This window comes from Sapajus apella, unplaced genomic scaffold (genome assembly GCF_009761245.1).
Source record: "Sapajus apella isolate SASKATOON/1434 unplaced genomic scaffold, GSC_monkey_1.0 scaffold37, whole genome shotgun sequence".
Lineage (NCBI taxonomy): Eukaryota > Metazoa > Chordata > Mammalia > Primates > Cebidae > Sapajus > Sapajus apella.
The window spans coordinates 4,364,302-4,381,913 of NW_022436977.1; the positions used below are offsets into that span (position 1 = coordinate 4,364,302).

A 17,612-nucleotide genomic window follows, 5' to 3' on the forward strand; every position below is an offset into this window, starting at 1 on the left:
AGGGGTCCTCCTGCCTCAGCCTCCCAAGTAGTGTAGCTGGGACTACGGGCGCGCACCACCACGCCCAGCTAATTTTTGTATTGTTGGTAGAGAAGGGGTTTCACCATGTTGGCCAGGATGGTCTCGATCTCCTGACCTTGCAATCCACCTGCCTCGCCTCCCAAAGTGCTAGGATGACAGACATGAGCCACCGTGCCCAGCCTTGTTTCTGTTTTATAATTGCAAATGATCTCACAGGGGTAGCAACTGTTGGTAACTTGAAGTTAAGCCAGTAGTTCTCCTCACCCCATATCTTTGCTGCTTGTCTTTGCATAGAAGTGAGCAGATGTTGGGGGCAGGAAAGAACGAAACTATTTAAGTGTGAGAGAGCCCTGTGACTTTTGTATTCCTTTGTGGAATTTTTCACATGACCAGGGCCAAATAGTTCTGACCGCTCTTGTGCCATCCTGGGGGTAGAGCAGTGGAATATCTGGGGTGAAAGAGGCCATAGGTCAGTGGTTCTCAAAGTGTGGTCCTCAGACTGCAGTATCAGCATCACCAGGGAGCATGTTAGAAATGCAGATCCTCAGGCCCTAACCCCAACCTACTGAATTAAAACCTTTAAAGGCGAGCCCGGGAGTCTTTCAACAAGGTCTCCAGGTGATGACTACATGGTGAAGTTTGAGAAGTACTGCCTGTTTCATCATCCAGCCAGATCTGTCCAGTCCACTTTTGTGATTGTGGAAATTGAGGGCAAGAGTGGGCAAGTGACTTTCCCACCATGAAACAGCTAGCTCACGGTAGGTGCTGGCCTTCTGCTTCCCAGTGCAGACCTCTGCTAGTCAGAACCGCCCATCCAGGTATGCTATGAGGCAGTCAGGGGCCTTGGAGAGAGTGGCAACTTGGGACTGATGTCTGCACATGCTGGGGTCACAGGACAAAGGAAAGGGTTTGTGACTTTTAGCTCCCCTTTTACCCTGGGCAACCTCTCTCTCTGTTTAAAAGCCTGGTGACCCTGCTGTGAACTTCCTCTTTTAAATGAACAGCTCCCTAGAGCATCCTTGGCTGAGCTTAGCAACAAGGGGGGAGGGAGTGAGGAGGGGCGGGAGGGAGTGAGGAGGGGTGGGAGGAAAATGGGCTCCCCCGTTATCATGTCAGTGCAATCACAGGGAATTATGGTTGAGGATTAAGAGTCACTTGGGGATAATTCAGCCAGGCTGGAGAGGGAAACACACACAAATACACACACACACATATGCACACGCACAGACACACACACTCACAACATAAACAGATTGCTAAAGCTCATGGCAGAAAACAAACAGCATAGGAAAAAGAAAAACAAAAAAGGATGGGTAGGACTGAAAGGGCCTGAATTTTGAATAGGTGGTATAGGTTCCAGAATGATCTGTTTCCTAAACACTTTTGGTGAAGTTGTATACACAGTGACTAGAGCGGAGCAGCTGCTTCCCCGGCTCTGTGCATTGCTCTGTTTCAGAACTCATAGCATCCCTCTCCTCCAGGCATCTGTTACTGAGAACACTTGAAGATTCTGCCAAGAGAACTCAAACTGGCAGTAGAATAGTTGAAATTTAGGAAATGAGACAGAGACATACACAGAGATACTCCTTAGCTTCTAAGAAGATAGAGCAAGTCCCAAAGGAAAGTGGTAACATTTCCTATATTTAGGTTCCTCTGAAAAAGGTCAAATAAATTATCCCTCTCTTGTGGTTATCTTGGGGCTTGAATAAGAGACCTCAGCAAGTTAGTGGTTTGCTTTTCCTAGAGAAGGTGTGCAATTTGCTCTCTCTTTTTGACTTAGAATCTGTATAGTTGCTACCTAGGTTTTTTTTTTTTGCCTGATATGGTGGGTGAATATCCAGGTGGATGGACTAGTCATGAAGCATGGTTAATGGGATCTAGAAGAATCTTGTGCTTTTCCAGTGAACCAAACAGACGCATGTACTGTCACGTAGAGAGAGGAAATGATTTGTTTATGTTCCCTGAGAGGCTTGGCAGAAAATTTGAGTGAGGGGGGATGGCACTGATAGCCCCTCTTGGGTCCAGCCTGAGGTGAGAAAGCTCCCTTCAGTATTCTTATGTCTCTCACTTCACTTTGGCTGCAAGGGAATAATCTCCATGGTAGGGACCCCTTACCTACCTCCTACCCAGCTAACTCTTGGGCCTTAAATGTTGGTTCAACCCGGAAGGGGTGGAAACAGAGCTTTCGGTGCATGAGCGGCTCAGGGTTTGCTTGTGCTGTCTTCGTATTATTCTGAGGCCAACCAGAAAGAAAGGACTCTTTTTATCCCTTCCTTTTGTATTCTCCCCGTTTTCTTCATGCTTTTAGACTTGATAAACAAGAGATGCCTACGTATTCCCATCTTCTATTTGTTTTGCATGAGGAGGCTGACTCTCTTTGATTTTTCTGGGAAGAGCAATCCCCCGTAACGGAGAAGGTGCTTGGAGAAGTGGGTGGAAGTGTGAGTTGAGGGGGCTTTTTTTCCCTTTCCTAATTTTCCCCTTTAGCGCTAGAAAACTACAGAATCCTTTCCAGATGAACAAACACAGCAACAGATGTGGAGTCGGCAACAGTGTATTCTGGGGTTATTTGGGTCTGTTTAAATTGGGCTTTTCCTGCACTAGAGGATTTTGTGAAATATGTTAGGCTTCTGAACATGGAGGGATTTCTGCCTCAGATTCAGAGGGACTAGGAAATTAATTACCCCATTCCAGGAAGTTCATGGGTATGGATGGCTTTGTATGTAGGAACTGCTACCTCGTGGCCCAGATAATCTAAAGGAACTGGGTCTGCCCTTTTCTCTGATACCTACCGGAACTAGGCATTTTGTAATCTTAATCCGGCACTTCGGATTCTGCCTGGAATTGTAATAACATGGTCACTCTTAGTGAAGCCAGTGTGACCCATGTGGATGCTCTCGGGCTGGGAGAGGGAAGCCATGTCAGCCTCGGGACAATGGAACATCAGTCCCGCCTGGCTATTGTGGAGGTGCAAGAGAAAGAATGCTGCAGTGAACAGTCGGGGCGACCTTGCAGGTGCAGCGTTCACAACAGTTCCACACCTTTTTGAGAGGGACGCTTTTGTGGTCTCAGATGCGGGTTTCATGTCGAAAGCCAAAAAGGAAGGCTTTGTTTAGCAGAGAGCACTGAAGAAAGAGTCAGGAGGCCTTCCATCCCAGCCTGCTTCTGTTGTCTTGGGGTATGTCATCTTGGGGAATTCATCCAGCCTCTCTTTCTTTAGATGCCTTCTAAGCTTCTGCTAAGGATAACACTCTCCAATTCTTTCTCAGTTATTAAACAGATCAAATAGGTTATTCCTATTTTATCTCTTCTCTTAGAGTCCCAGGATGTCCTAGGCAAAAGAAATCTAAAGAAATAATCAATGGAGATTTAATTAAAAATGTGATTTAACATTTAAAAGACATGTTGATGTAACTCTTTCTCTGAAAAAACAACCCCATTGGGTTTTGCCCTTCAGTCCCAGTGGAGAACTGCGGCCATCTTTCAGTGTTCCTGGGGACTGGTGCCAGTGTCTGTTCCCACATACTCAAGTGATGAAATTGGCACTGCAGAACCCACATTTACAAAAAATCAGCCCTCTCTAGGTGCAGGTTTTACCTCCAGCAAATACTGTATTTTTGTGGGTTTTTTTTGAGATGGAGCCTTGCTGTTATCACCCAGGCTAGAGTGCAGGCGTGATCTCGGCTCAGTGAAACCTCTACCTCCCGTGTTCAAGCGATTCTCCTGCCTCAGCCTCCAGAGCAGCTGGGATTACTGGTACCTGCCGCTACGGCCAGATAATTTTTGTATTTTTAGTAGTGGCGGGGTTTCATCATGTTGGCCAGGCTGGTCTCAAAAACTCCTGACCCCAGGTGATAGGCCCGCCTCAGCCTCCCAAAGTGCTGGGATTACAGGCATGAGCCACTGCGCCCAGCCAAATACTGTATTTTTGATCTGTATTTAGTTGACTACGTATGTAAGTAGACCCTAGCAATCAAACCTGTGTTGTTCAAGGGGCAGCTGTAGAAAGATCTGTCACTACTAAGAAGCTCAGCACTTTACCTGATTGTCACAATAAACCTGTGAGGCGACTGTGTATTATCCCCATCTATTGGAAACGATTAGTAAGTAGTATAGCTGAAACCCCAAATATGGGCTGTTTCTCAGCTTTCTAGAATTCTTGCCATTATTCCCAGGTCTAATTTTTATTAATTAATGGTTGTAAATCCTAGTTATTCTAATAAGCAACAAGGTTTTTAGCACCTGCTGTATAGGTCCCACTTAGTTTTCTTTGAAAAGTATAAAGATAATAGAGAGAAGGTATAATACACTCTGAGAAATAAGACCGGTGTATATTCAGAGATCTACAAATATGTGTATTTTTTGGTCCCAAGCTTGTAAACAATTTGAAAAAGTGACTCACCCTCCTGCCTTTTTATAAGCTGTATCTAGTTCATTTCCCTCTTCCAAATATAAATCCCTAAAGGTTAAGAGTACTCTTCTTTTTAAGGCAATAAGGAACAGACAAAGTTAGCCTTTTCAGGTATTTTCATGTAGTCAGGGAAGCTCTCTCCAAGGGAGTGAGGATAAAATGTCCCAGTGCCCTCAGGCCTTTAGAAAACATCTCATGGGGATAAATGCTTTGATTCCCAGCGGTGCAGGAGGTAACAGATGTGAGGCTCTCCATGGCGCTTACCAGAAATATGTATGTACTGTGGGACAGAACGAGGTGCTTTGAAGATTGGAGAATTCATCGGCCCTGTGACTTTACTTTATTGCTTTCTTCCTGTGCAAAATGTCTCTGGACCCAGAGGGAGAGGCACCGGCCAGACAGTGAGTCAAATGACAAGTTGACAAAATGGTTGTAATTCTAGAAGCTGCAGTCCCATCCCTGTCTCTTTATGTAGAGGTGAGGATGAAGCCAAAATCTGAAACAGCTCCCAGGAGAGCAAGAAGATATTGTTACTAATGATTGGACCGACCTGAATTCTTTCCTGGTTTATTTATACCAGACGTTGGTATAAACATCTGAATTGCATCCATATTCACGCCCATATCTAGCAATGATGATCTTATGAAGAGAGAGCTAGCCAAGCCATGTAATGGACTCCATACCCACTGTGTGCAGGACGAGCAGCTGACATCACGGTAGCAAGGCCTCCAAGTGACACTGCAGCCATTCCTGCTGCTTATCCAGAGATTTCATGACATGAGGCACAAGATGGGGCAGCAGAATTTGATGTCACATTTGAGCCATGCCCTTTTTATTAAGGGCAGATCTCTGCAGGTTTAGACATGGTAGCTATTTGCATTTATCCATTCACCTTCTAAACAAATGATTATTGAACACTTGCTACTGTCCATTATTGTACCACGATCTGGGGACATAGTGCTGACACATAGTCTTGTCCTCTAGTTTCTCACTCTGGCGGTGGGTATAGACAAGTAAATAGGGACTCTCAAAGGCGAGTGACAGGTGCAAAGATATGGGTAAGCTTAGGTGCTCTTGTGATCAGGTGGGTATTTCAGGATGAAATGGGAATGGAGGTTTAGATTAGATTGAAGGATGAATAAAGGTTAATCAGGTGAAATTTGCATGGGGTTTAGAGGTAGGGAAGTGGGGAGTTGCAACCAAGGAAGAGAGTGCAAAGCCCTGAATAAGTAAGAGAGAAAAGCTCTGAATAACTCACAGCTTCCTGAGCTGCCTGGGAAGCGTTTCCCATGAACCAGCTCCCTTCTGTTCAACTGTGTGCTAGGTCTGTGACTCCCATAATCCTTACTGTGTGCTGGACACTTGCCGGCCTCTTTATATACAGGATTTGCTACTTCTTCTTGCCCCATTACAAAGACAGAAACTGAGCCCTAATGAGTTTAAGTAACTTGCTCATGGTTGCACAGGAAATAGAGCCACAAAGCCAGGTTTCAAGCCGGGTCTGATTCAAAACATGAGCTCTTCACCACCACCATCCAGAAATGCCCAGGCCAGCAAATGTAAAGCTCGCGTAAAACTCCCTAGCCAGCTCTTTGCAGATAAGGGAAAGGGCTATTCTGCTGAGTATCTAGTGCCTAAGAGCAGAGCATATTATACCTTCTCGGTAAATGTTGCTAACTGATACTCTAACTCTGTCCCTTTTTTCCATCAAAAGAATTTAGAAAAAAAATTCAACAGTAGCAATGGAGTTATGCATTTTTTACATGATTCCTCTGAAAATGAGTAGGTAAATCAGTAGAAGCTGAACTAGTTGATGTAGCTACTATTAAGAGACCCTTGAAATCCTTGCATGACACTTGGTGATGGGAGTGAGACTGTGATTGGTTAAAGAGTGAGAGAGAGAGTATCTTGCCATCAGGGGAATAAAGTCAGGCTTATGTCGTGGAGAAAGCTTTATAAACTAAATGAACAGTATAGTACTGCATCTATGATCTGCCAATGAAATAAGTTATTTGAATCTCCTTAGTTGATCTATTAATATAACCATTATAAATTTCAGTTTTTAAAATAGTAAGTACCTTTTATATGGGAATTTGAAGGCAATGTCTAAATGAATTGGTGGCATCATTTCTGATGCTCAGAAGGATAAGATATGCAATAGTATGGTCTTGTAACAGTCCTAGATTAGGGCTAGTACTTTTTTTAATCTTTTGTGAAATTAGGAGGAGGATGGTAATAAGTCTGTAATTGGTTAGTTAGGGAGTCTTGGGCGAGTGAAACTGGGAAGGCATATGGACTTAGTCATTTAATCACTTATGGAAAGGTAGGTAAATTATTCAGTCATGTGGACTCTTGAGTTTTCTTATTTCTTAAATGAGAATTAAACAGCTTACCTTGTTTAAGTTGTTACAAAGTTTAGAAATAGTATATAAGAACAATCAGATCATTGCCCAGTATGTGGTAGATATTTAAGCCCCTGATTCCATGAGATAGATAGGTGGATAGGTGGGTGGGTGGGTAGGTAGGTAGGTAGATAGATAGATAGATAGATAGATAGATAGATAGATTGATTGATGGATAGATAGATGGACAGGCCATACCCTCCTTCACATTGTCCCTGTGTAGGTTGTACCCTGATTGTGGTACCTTTTCTGGCCATTAATAGCATATGAGAGCTTAGACACCAAAGTCAGAGAAATGGGGATTCAAAGCATGACTTTACCACCATCACTATGACTTTTGCAATCTACTTACCATCTCTGAGCACTGGTTTTCTCTGTAGAATGGGGATCATGATAGTATCTACCTAGAGCAGTTACTGTTGGGACTGAATGAGAGAATCTGTTTAAAGCCTTTAGTATGGGCCGGGTGTGTTGGCTCATGCCTGTAATCCCAACACTTTGGGAGGCCAAGGCGGGTGGGTCACAGGTCAGGAGTTTGAGACCAGCCTGGCCAACATGGTGAAACCCTGTCTCTACTACAGAAAGAAAAAAAAAAAAGACCAGGCATGGTGGTGCTTGCCTGTAATCTCAGCTTCTGAGGAGGCTGAGGCAGGAGAATCACTTGAACCTAGGAGGCAGATCGCAGGTTGTAGTGAGCCATGATCGCACCCCTGTACTCCAGCCTAGGCGACAGAGCAGGACTCTGTCTAAAAAAAAAAAAAAAAAAAATTAAAATAAAGCCTTTAGTATGGACTTGGCACGTAGTAAGTACTTACAGATGCTAATCTTTTTTCTTATTATCCAGTGGTCACTTCACTAAGAAGTAGGTATTAGGCTTTTTCTCGTATCAGAGTGCTTGCTCTCTTCACTGACACTTGATTTGCAAACAAGGTTCAGTGTTAATGAGGATGTAACATAGCCACTATGTTACATGAGAATAGAAGACGGAAGTGGGGGCCTTCACCCGACTCTCTCCTGGTGTGGAAGCAGGCCTGCATGTGTGGGTACAGAAATGGATGCACTACCTTTGTAATGTAGTGAAAAAGGCGTCTAAGGGAAGAACAGATGTTTCTGGATGGAGTGGGATGGGAGACTTAAAGAAGTGTGGGCATTAGTTTTTATTTTAGGGACCTAACAGCACAGAGAAGTAAAAAGGCACAGTTTTTAAAAGGAGGCTTTCCTTGGAAAGCCTGCATGTTTCTTAGGTAAACATGGAGAGAAGTGTTTACAAAAGGCTTGTCGTTGGCAGGAGGCTTCTCAGTTGCAGGCCTCTGTTTTCTCTTCCCTGTGGCCAGTGCTACCTGTACAGAGGGTCATGACTTAGGACTGAAGGGCAGGATGGGCAAAACAGTTTCTACCTTTCCATGTTCATAACCCTATCTAGGTACCCATAGTCTAGAATGAAGGAAATGGTCCAGATTTCTCAATACGTAATCATTTATATCGATGTATCTTTCAAGATAAATGGCAAATGACCCACAATTCTTCAGTTCCCGTAAACACTGCCTTCTTCATTAGGAGCCCAAATCCAGTAGGGCATCTGTAATGTGCTGTCCTTCTAAAGTCGTTTCTATTTGTTCTCTCTCCTTATTTTTCTCCCCTCACTACCCTTTGCCTGCCCCCACCACACCCCCTGTGTTGTTAATATATTCCCTCTTGATCACACCTGGTGTCATCTACAATGAAATATTACTTCAACAGCTGACAACACCTCAAGCCGTGCCTTAAGGAGGTATCATTCCGCTTAACAGTGTCCTGTGCCTGCCGATCCCACTGCAGTGTTTTCTCCGTTTAAGGCATTACCGCCACAAAATCTGTTTCAGTGTTTCCCTTGCTTCTCCATGCTGAATTACAGCCACAGTCAACGGCCCACTTGTGTGTAGTTCAAGAAGCAATTAAGGGCTTGTTTTTTCCTTTGAACGAGCAAGGGAGGGGGGTAGAGTGAAAAATGATCATTATTCTGATGATTCCTCTGCTTAGCTGAACAGTTCACAGATCTTTGATACCAAGAGTCACCCACATTTAAATCCATTTCTGTAACTGCCTGCTGCAGCCATGCCTGCTGTCAGAGCCAGCTGATGGCAGTTCAAGGACTCACGTGGCATTAGGTTGGAGCAGCCCAATCTGGCTTTAGATGTGTGATTAAATACAGTTGTAATATCTGCACAGTGATCCACGGCATGATGATGGTATCACTGAAAATTAAAAAGTGCAAACTTTGGAGACTTCCCAAGGAACTTTGCAGTTTCTATTGTAAGCCTTTTGTTTTATTCAGTGGGATTTATTATAATCTGAATATGGTAGTCTTATCTTTGTGTGCATGTCTACATGAATTAAGTCTATCTTTAGCTTGCATGTTCCTGGAAGGCAGGGACTTTAACTTTTACCACTGGGTCTAAAACAGAGCTAATGATAGAAGTTGTTGAAATGTTTTTGTTGAGATGATCAAGGGATGCCGTTTTTAATGTTTGCTCAATAAGTATCTTTGCTATGCATGGAGCAATAAGTGAGATCCTGGGAGGAGAGAAGTCACTGTATGTTGGTGGATCGCTGAGTGTGGTTCCTGAGCCAGCAGCATCAGCATCACCGGGGAATGTGTTAGAAATGCATATTCTTTGGCCCCACCCTTGGCTACTCTGGGGTCAGGCCCTGCGACCTCTGCTTTAACATACCTCCCCTGGCACATCTGATGCATGCTCGTGTCAGATAATCACTGGTCTGCATCCCTGCCGGTTCTTGAGCATCTCCACAACCTTTTTTCTGCAAAGAGGAGAGAGATGGCCTAGGGTAGGAGCAGGACTAGAAGGCGGGGACTAAGCTTTCAGGAAGTGAAGATGGGCTTTGCGACAGCCTCCCCGCTGCCTCAGCAGGGTAACAGTGTGGTCACTTCTCTCCTTTGGATGCTTCAGGGCTGCCTGGCAGCTGGAGGAGCCAAATCATTCCACAAGCCTGTATGAGGAGGGTGTGATATAGGACAGTTCTTGCCTTGAGGGGAATGACTCCTTGTTTCTCCACTGTGTATGTGTGTTGAAGCAGGGAAGGGCACTAATTCTTGCTCAAAATCTAAGCAGCTGTGGTGTAACGGGAGGAGGTTTAGACATGGAAGGCTTAGGTCAAGGCGCAGCTCTGCTCTAGTAGCTTTGAGACTCTGGGAAAATCCATTAACCTCATTAAACTCAGATAGACCTGAGTTTTCTCATCTCAAAAACTGGGATAATTATATCTGCCTGGTCTCTTTCATAGGCTGTTCTGCTCAGTTGAGATGGGGTTGGGATGGCATTTTACTCAACCCAAACCCTTACTTCTCCAGTCAAACAGACTGTTGACTGAAGGTGCCCTACCAATGAGAAGCATCAACTAATGGGGGGAGCAAAGTTCTTTACTGATTAATGAAGCTGATCCATCTGCACAGATGACACCCACTGCAGGGCTTCCCTAGGAAGACATGGTTGAACATGAGGCTGAGTCATGGCAACTCCCTTCAAGGTGACCTTGGAGAGCAGGGATGCCCCTTTGCCTGTTGCTTAAGGACATTAAAGTCTGATGGAAAGAGCCTCCTCCCTCCAGATTCCTAAAGCTTCCAGACTTTCTCAGTTCATGGTGCTTTTGTGTCTTGGAACTTTTTCACAGTGCCCCCTGTAACAGGAGAAATACCTACTAGCTCCATTTGTTAGTTAGTTTCAAATAACTTAATAGTAATCCATGCTGAATCTGAATGTGCCGCTGTTGTTTCTCTATGGAAACTTTTTTTTTTTTTTTTTTTTGAGATAGAGTCTCTGTCACCCATGCTGGAGTGCAGTGGCACGACCTCGGTTCACTGCAACCTCTGCCTCCTGGGCTCAAGTGATTCTGAGGCCTCAGCCTCCTGAGTAGCAGGTATGGCAGGCATGTACCGCCATACCTGGCTAATTTTTGTATTTGTAGTAGAGATGGGGTTTCACTATGTTGGACTGAAACTCCTGACCCCAAGTGATACACCTGCCTCAGCCTCCCAAAGTGCTGGGATTACAGGCCTGAGCCACCATGCCTGGGCTCTCCATGAAATCTTGCAAACATCCCATGGCTTTCCTGTGAATTAGTTGCAGCCCACAGCTTGGCCTGTATCTCATCTAAGGCAAAAGAGGGGAACTAGAACATGGAGAAATATTCCCAGGAGTCTACCACCCTCCTGATACTTCCTCTTGGAATAGTTCAGTAGAATAATGATTTTTTTTTTAAAAAGTATTCCTATAATTAGGAAGGATAAGCACTGACAGATATGACTTATTTCCTTACCAGCATTTCAAAGTCAGAATCAATTTCAAGCCAACTGTAAACCCATTTGTAGATATACTGCCTGTAGTTCAGTTAAGAAGAAATGGTTTCTTTCTGAAATAACAGAATTAACTGTCATACCTAATATCTATGTCTGTGTCTGTATCAGTGAGGGGATTGTTGGCTACTGCGGGGCAGGGTCTGGGACAGAGTAGGTGCTTGCTGTATGTTTTTGAATTACGTAACTTCTTTATAGGTGGCTTATAGGTAGTTTTAGTTTCTCAAATGGCTTCTCTAATGGCACCAGTCTTATTCTTTGATCTTGTTCTTTTAGGCTTGCAAAGGGTGGCATTAAGTATATCCAGCACTGCAGCTAAGGCTTCATGTGCAGACACAGGCTTACCCTCTCAAGAGCTCACAAGGAGAAGTGAGATCAAAGTGTGTTGGCACGATGGTGGGGGGCCTGGAGGAGCTTTTTTGCTCCTCATGATCATAGCAAGCATACCCTGTGGATTTGTGTCTAGGCCTCATTCTGTAGTTGACATTGTTCTTGAGTAGAAAACCATCGAAACCCACCAGTGGTTCTGAAGCATCCCACGTGTTATGGTCAAGATGAGTGGTAAGATGAAGGAAATAGTATCTTATGTCCATTAAAAGGGACTGCTTGTTATTCCAGAAAATTAATGTATCTGAAGCCAAGGCATGCCTTTTGAAATTTAGCAATTGATTCAGCAATGCTTGGCATTTATGGTGCGAACACATTGTGGAGAAATTGAGTAACTTCAGAAAACCCCAACATGTCTTTTTCTTTTAAAGTAGATCTAACATGGATGCCTGCCTCTCATCTGAAGATGGGCGAAGCATAATTGCATTGATGTAGGAAGCAGCTTGAGAAGGCAAGATATGCATTCCTATTTAATGGTTACCTTACTTTGAGTCAGATACCTGATTAACTGAATTTCAGTTCTGAGGTTTTCTCAAGTCTGCACAAGTCCATTTCCCTGTATTCCCTAAGCCAATATCGTTGAAACTCTCTTAAGTGGAGGCAAGTTACAGCCCTCCAGTATAAACAGTGGCACTATTGATGGGCAGTTGATACCATTTGAGAATCTGAACCAGCGAGCGCTGACAGGGCTGTGAGGAAATGTGCCACGGTGGGCTTCACTGTCCATTCCATCCCTGAATGAATGCAAGCCTTTGAGAGGTGTGCTACTAAGGATCCCACATGGTGGATTGAGTGTCTTGGTTTTAAATAAAACAGGAGCAGTAAGGAAGCTTGTTGTGACAAATGGAATCGCTGCGCCCTGCCCTCCACCTTGCCTCACAATCTAACAAGAGCCTTTGGCATAGGAATCGGAAGGAACTGCTCAGAGGAGTCAATTACAGCACAGAGGCAAGAGAAGAGAGACCATGTCTGGCCCTTGGCCAGTTGTACTTCAGAGCAGACAGGCACTGTCAGCCCTTTCTCTGCTTCTTTCTACAGAGAGTTAAGAAAAGATGCATTTGATGGTGGTGAGAAGTGGAGAGAAATCCCTCCTTTTTCAAAGTCATCTTTTGCTGCAAAACTACCTTAGGTCTACCCAAACATAAATTCCTGGAACGCACTTTTCCTGGAACTCCAATGGAATGCAAACACTGATTTTGAACACCTAATATTATTCCAGCACTTTATTATGGCCCATGCCCTGTTCTGAGCATTTTACATGGACTTTACCCATTTAATCCTTAAAGTGATATTTCAACCAATGAGCTATGCCTAATACTGTGTTCCTTGTGTTCTTCTTAGGGTTATATGGTAACCTCAGATATATGTGTTGGCCCCCATTAGTTCCCAAAAAATATTTTTTCCAGGAGTAGGGCTACATTTTATAAAATAAGAATGGTTTATAATAAAATAAAAAGTGTAGCTTACAGTAACTTTTTGTTATTCGAAATGTATATAAAAAAAGATACCAACTTATACAAAACTTCGTTTGTATTCTTTTAAAGTTTTGTTCCTGTTTTGTTAAATGATAGGCCTTTTGAGATAGATTTATTTGAAAGCCATATGTGTGCAATTCTTGGGACAGAAGATTTCTCCATTTAGCATTTAAAGTTATAAACTCTGTACTCTAGTGATTCTTGAAGTAATTTGGAATATGGAAATATGAATAGTTTTACCTCCATCACTCTGGTTATTGTCCCATGTTCTAAAATCATAACATAAAAATATAAACTTACTATGGAACTCCTTGTTGTCTTATCATGCGCCCCTTACGGGCTCATTAATGGGCTCATTGATGCCAATGTCCACTGAGGGAGCTGAGAGGAGGGGCATATACAGGTAATGATGTCTTTTCATGAGAAGAAGAAAAAAAAAAGGAAATGTTTTGGCTTTCCTTCAGTAACATATAATTTGTAATGTTCTTCCCCTTGTTCACAATCCTGTCCATGTATAAACAGTAATTTGCTCTTGTAAACATATACTGTAGTTAGAGTTCTATTGGGAGCAATTGGTGTTCTTTATCTGTGATATCACGAACATTTAAAAAACAATAATTATAAATATCCTTCAGGGTGAAAAAATAGTAAAAAGAAAGAAGTAGAGGATCTACCTAGAGACTTTAGTGGTTGTTTCTTACCGCCCTGTCTTTGAGTGTCCTCCCTCCACCCCATCTCTACCTGTTGACTATACCCTGGCCCACCCAACGCATCCTTCAGCACTCAGTAGGGCTGTTACCTGCTGCAAAGCTCCAGAAATGTTATTACTATTTGAAGAACAGTATTTAGTAACACTTTGTCTCTACATCTAAGATAATTTGTTGTTTTTGGTGACCTTCATCTCAGTTCTGAAATCCAAAGAATAAGCCCATTCCTTTGCATGGCATAGTGAATTGTGAGTTGCCCTCTCCCCTCCCCTCCCCACCCCACCCTTCCCCTCCCTTCCAATCGAGGGATGTACCAGTAAAATCAAGGTTTGCTTTTCTCTGAATGCTTTTGAGTTAGAAACCGCCTCATATTGGTACTATTGGTTAGTGCTACATCTGCATAAGCATGCAGAAGAAAAAGAATCAGTGTATCAAAGACTTAGTTCAATTCATAAAACTTGCAGTTACACTGTGGCTTTTCGGTGGAGTCATCCATTAGATTACTAATGGGGTTTTTATAGAGGAGGGAGCAAAAGTAGAATGTAATCTGAATATGTAAACCGCATATGTTCTTAAAGTCCAATTTCTACCCAGTTTTTTTGTAACTTGGATGCATTTCCAGGTAGAAACTATATTTTGCATGCTTTTGGGCTCCCCTGCTAGCTTATGAAAACCCATGTCAAGCATAATATAGTAATAAGGTTTTTGGAAGGCGTGTGAAAGGTAGCAGATAGCCTTCGGTTTAAGTACAAACTGTAACACTTACTAGTTAGATGGCCCTGTGCAGGTCACTAAACCTCTTGAAGCTTCAGTTTACCCATCTACAAAATTCAGTATGTGCAAATGTTTTATAAACTGAATATTGGTTTTTTGGGTACAACCCTGTGTCTGAGATAGAATCGACATCCAATAAATGTTTGCTGAATGAATGAGCAAACAAATACGCATGTATTTTATGTATGTGGGAAAAAATCCATCCAGATGCCTACAACTTCCGTATCCTCACAGTGGTGATGTTAGGGCAGGATCTGCAGAAATGGAGACTTCTTAAGGAGATCTTCATGGCTGCCTATATGGTGTTGGGGTCCCCTCTGCCATACCTGGTATCTGGATTTCTAGTATCTGGTATCTGGTATCTGAAGCTGCAGTAGCTTCAGGGGAAGGCCAAGGCATTTGGCATGAGTGTGTCATCTTTGGATGAGTGGCTTTGCTAGAAGGTACGGGGTATATGGGATCCCGGGGTGGGGGGCATAGGAGTGTGTGTGAACACCTTTACGGGCTCCTATACCAGGAGTTTTGCACATCAGAGGAGTGCAGTGACCATTTTTATTTGACTCATGCACAAGTTAGATGCTTGCGAATCAAGGACTTTTCGTATTCTTCTACCTCTGTGAAATAGAACAAGAGGTATAAAAACAGCTTTTAATAGAAAATATATAACGTATATTTTTATGGGCCCAAAGGGAGTAGATTAATGCATTTAAAATGATGAGAAGAAGAAAAAAAAAAACCATACTTTTAAAAACATCAAATGATGGTGTTACCTCCAGAAAGGAGCAGAAAGACACAAGGTATTAGAGCCTGTGAGGCAGTTCCATTCTGACTTTGGGAATGGACTTTGGGTTTATTCTAACATGACCCCTGCTTTTCTAATTATAGCCGGTTGTGCTCAAACAGACAGGAGGTGGAGTAGTTTTAAATTTATCTTCTGTTTCAGTAGACATACCTTCTGAAAATCCCTAAAATTTCAAGAGGAGATTTTCTTTCTTTTTTTTTTTCCTCAAGCAATTGCTGTGTTTTGAGCTCCAAGGGCTGACAGCTGTTCTAGTTTTGCTTGGGGACTTTTTCACAATGTGGATTAATCAATGTTATGAACTGGGTCCGTGGGGTTTTGGGAATGTAATTGGTTTCAGATGACACTTTGCTAGTCAATCTGTGAAACAGCCGAATGTTGACACAGCTGAACAATTCCAGCTGTTTCCACTCGCCCCTTCCTCTTTCCCTGGACGCTGCATCCTATGCCTTTATTTTTGTCTGCCCTCTCTTATTGTGACTTTGCTAAACTAATTTGTTATCCTTTCTGAAACTTCTTTTTGCTTTTTTCTCCATTGGGATGCCATAGCTCCCTGTTTATTAGATCCTCCACCCAATTTTATTTTGCAAAAGTTTTTTTTTTTCTTAGCTATCATAGTTTTTAAAGAAATGGTAGTTTTTGCCATTTAAATTCTTTTAATTTGTGATGATCAACTAGTTTGTTTATTTAAGGCCACTGTAGGTTTTTACATAAGTGCTTAGTTTCTGCAAATATTTGGTTTCACAACTAGTTGATTAATCTTCTTTTTAAATTATCAGAGGTGTACCATTGAATAAACAGTACAAGCTTTTAGCTTCATCCAGTGCATAGCCATTTTTGCTATTGTATATCCCTTTGAAATAGTGCGGAAAAAGAGATTCAGATGTCAGTATTTCTGCTAGAAAAGTGGATGATTAGAAGGAAGGCATCAAAGGAAGACCGACCCTGAATTATGTATAGTATATTAAGCGTTTATATATTGTCAGGGGAAATGGTTCATAAATTGCTTTCAGTGGTTTTTCATTATCAGACTAATTTCTCTTTGTTTTTTCAAGAGTGCTTGTTTCTGCCTCTCACTGAGTGGAGAAATGGTTTTAACCGCTTGTGTGCCCAAGAAAATTTTCACCATGTTATTGGGTGACTTGTTGCAGGTCTTGAGCTAAATGAGCTAAGCCAAAGGTAAAAACTTGGGTGATTGTGATCATTTCCAGTAGCGGAGACTCTTCATGTGAGCAAAGAAATCCTGTTCTTCCCAGAGTGGTTTATATTGACTAAATAGATGGCTCATGTTTACAGAACAACTGTGCAGCCACCTACTCTGCCTTGCTTGTATATGCTTAGATGCCCAGAGCAATGAAATATTCCGAAGTTGAGTCCAAGATGTCAAGGAACATGGAACAATTGAACCATTTGCATGAGACTCTGACAAATACATGCAATTGACATAGTGAATTTTTTCAGATATTTCCTCCCATTAAAATTGTTAATGACTGTAATAGCAGAGGAAATACTCTCATGGGTGGAGGCTATCTTCAAGACAGGAAATAATGGTTAGATAAACAATGTTATTTCTCTGAATGGAGGACTATAGACAGTATACACCCTTAGGTATTGGTTAGAGCTGATCCAGTTTAACACTTCTCTATAATCATTTGCGTAGTGAAATAGAAAGCCATCGTGGGCCAAGTGTGTTAAAGAGACAGGAGAACATCCATATGAACCAAGCCTATGGAAAAAGAAACACCTCACATTATAACTGGAGCAAGCATCCAGAATTATAGGTGATAACCTAGAAAATGGGCTTATAAATCATTTTAGACATTTTCCCAAAGACGTTGACCAACATATGGCTTTGGTTAAGAGACCTAATGCTGGGTATAATAATGGAGGATGCTGGAATCAAAACCAAAAGCATGTCTCTGACTATTGATACATCTATGGTTGGACCAATACTCCTTAAGAACAACCTAACAAAACCAAGGAAAGCTCTGAGAGGGGTAATTAAAGTAGCCAAGGGATTTCAGACAGTACCTTGGAAGGGCAAATGTATTTAGTGTCTTTTATTTAGGAAGCTGAGAATGGATGGGATGAACATTATAGAATGGAACTGTGTGAACTTGGACTTGTTCCTTGAACCTGGCAGCAGAATATATGCATCTATTTTGAGGGTGACACCACAGTGTCCTGGATGAGAACACTAGTGTTTAAGTCATTGTTCCACTATTTATTTGTCTGGTCATGGGCATTTTACCCAATAATTCTGATTCTTGATTTTCTTATCTAAA

At 42.5% G+C, this 17,612-nt stretch overlaps 1 protein-coding gene and 1 long non-coding RNA gene across 2 annotated transcripts in view; both read left to right on the forward strand.

Moving 5' to 3' along the window:
• Nucleotides 1-17,612, forward strand: part of RORA (RAR related orphan receptor A) — a 737,001-nt gene that overhangs the window by 145,983 nt on the left and 573,406 nt on the right. The gene's annotated exons all lie outside the window — the stretch shown is intronic.
• LOC116564538 lies at nt 10,829-13,476 on the forward strand. Its single transcript, XR_004274953.1, has 2 exons — nt 10,829-11,708; nt 11,745-13,476. It is a non-coding gene; the product is annotated as an uncharacterized LOC116564538 (long non-coding RNA).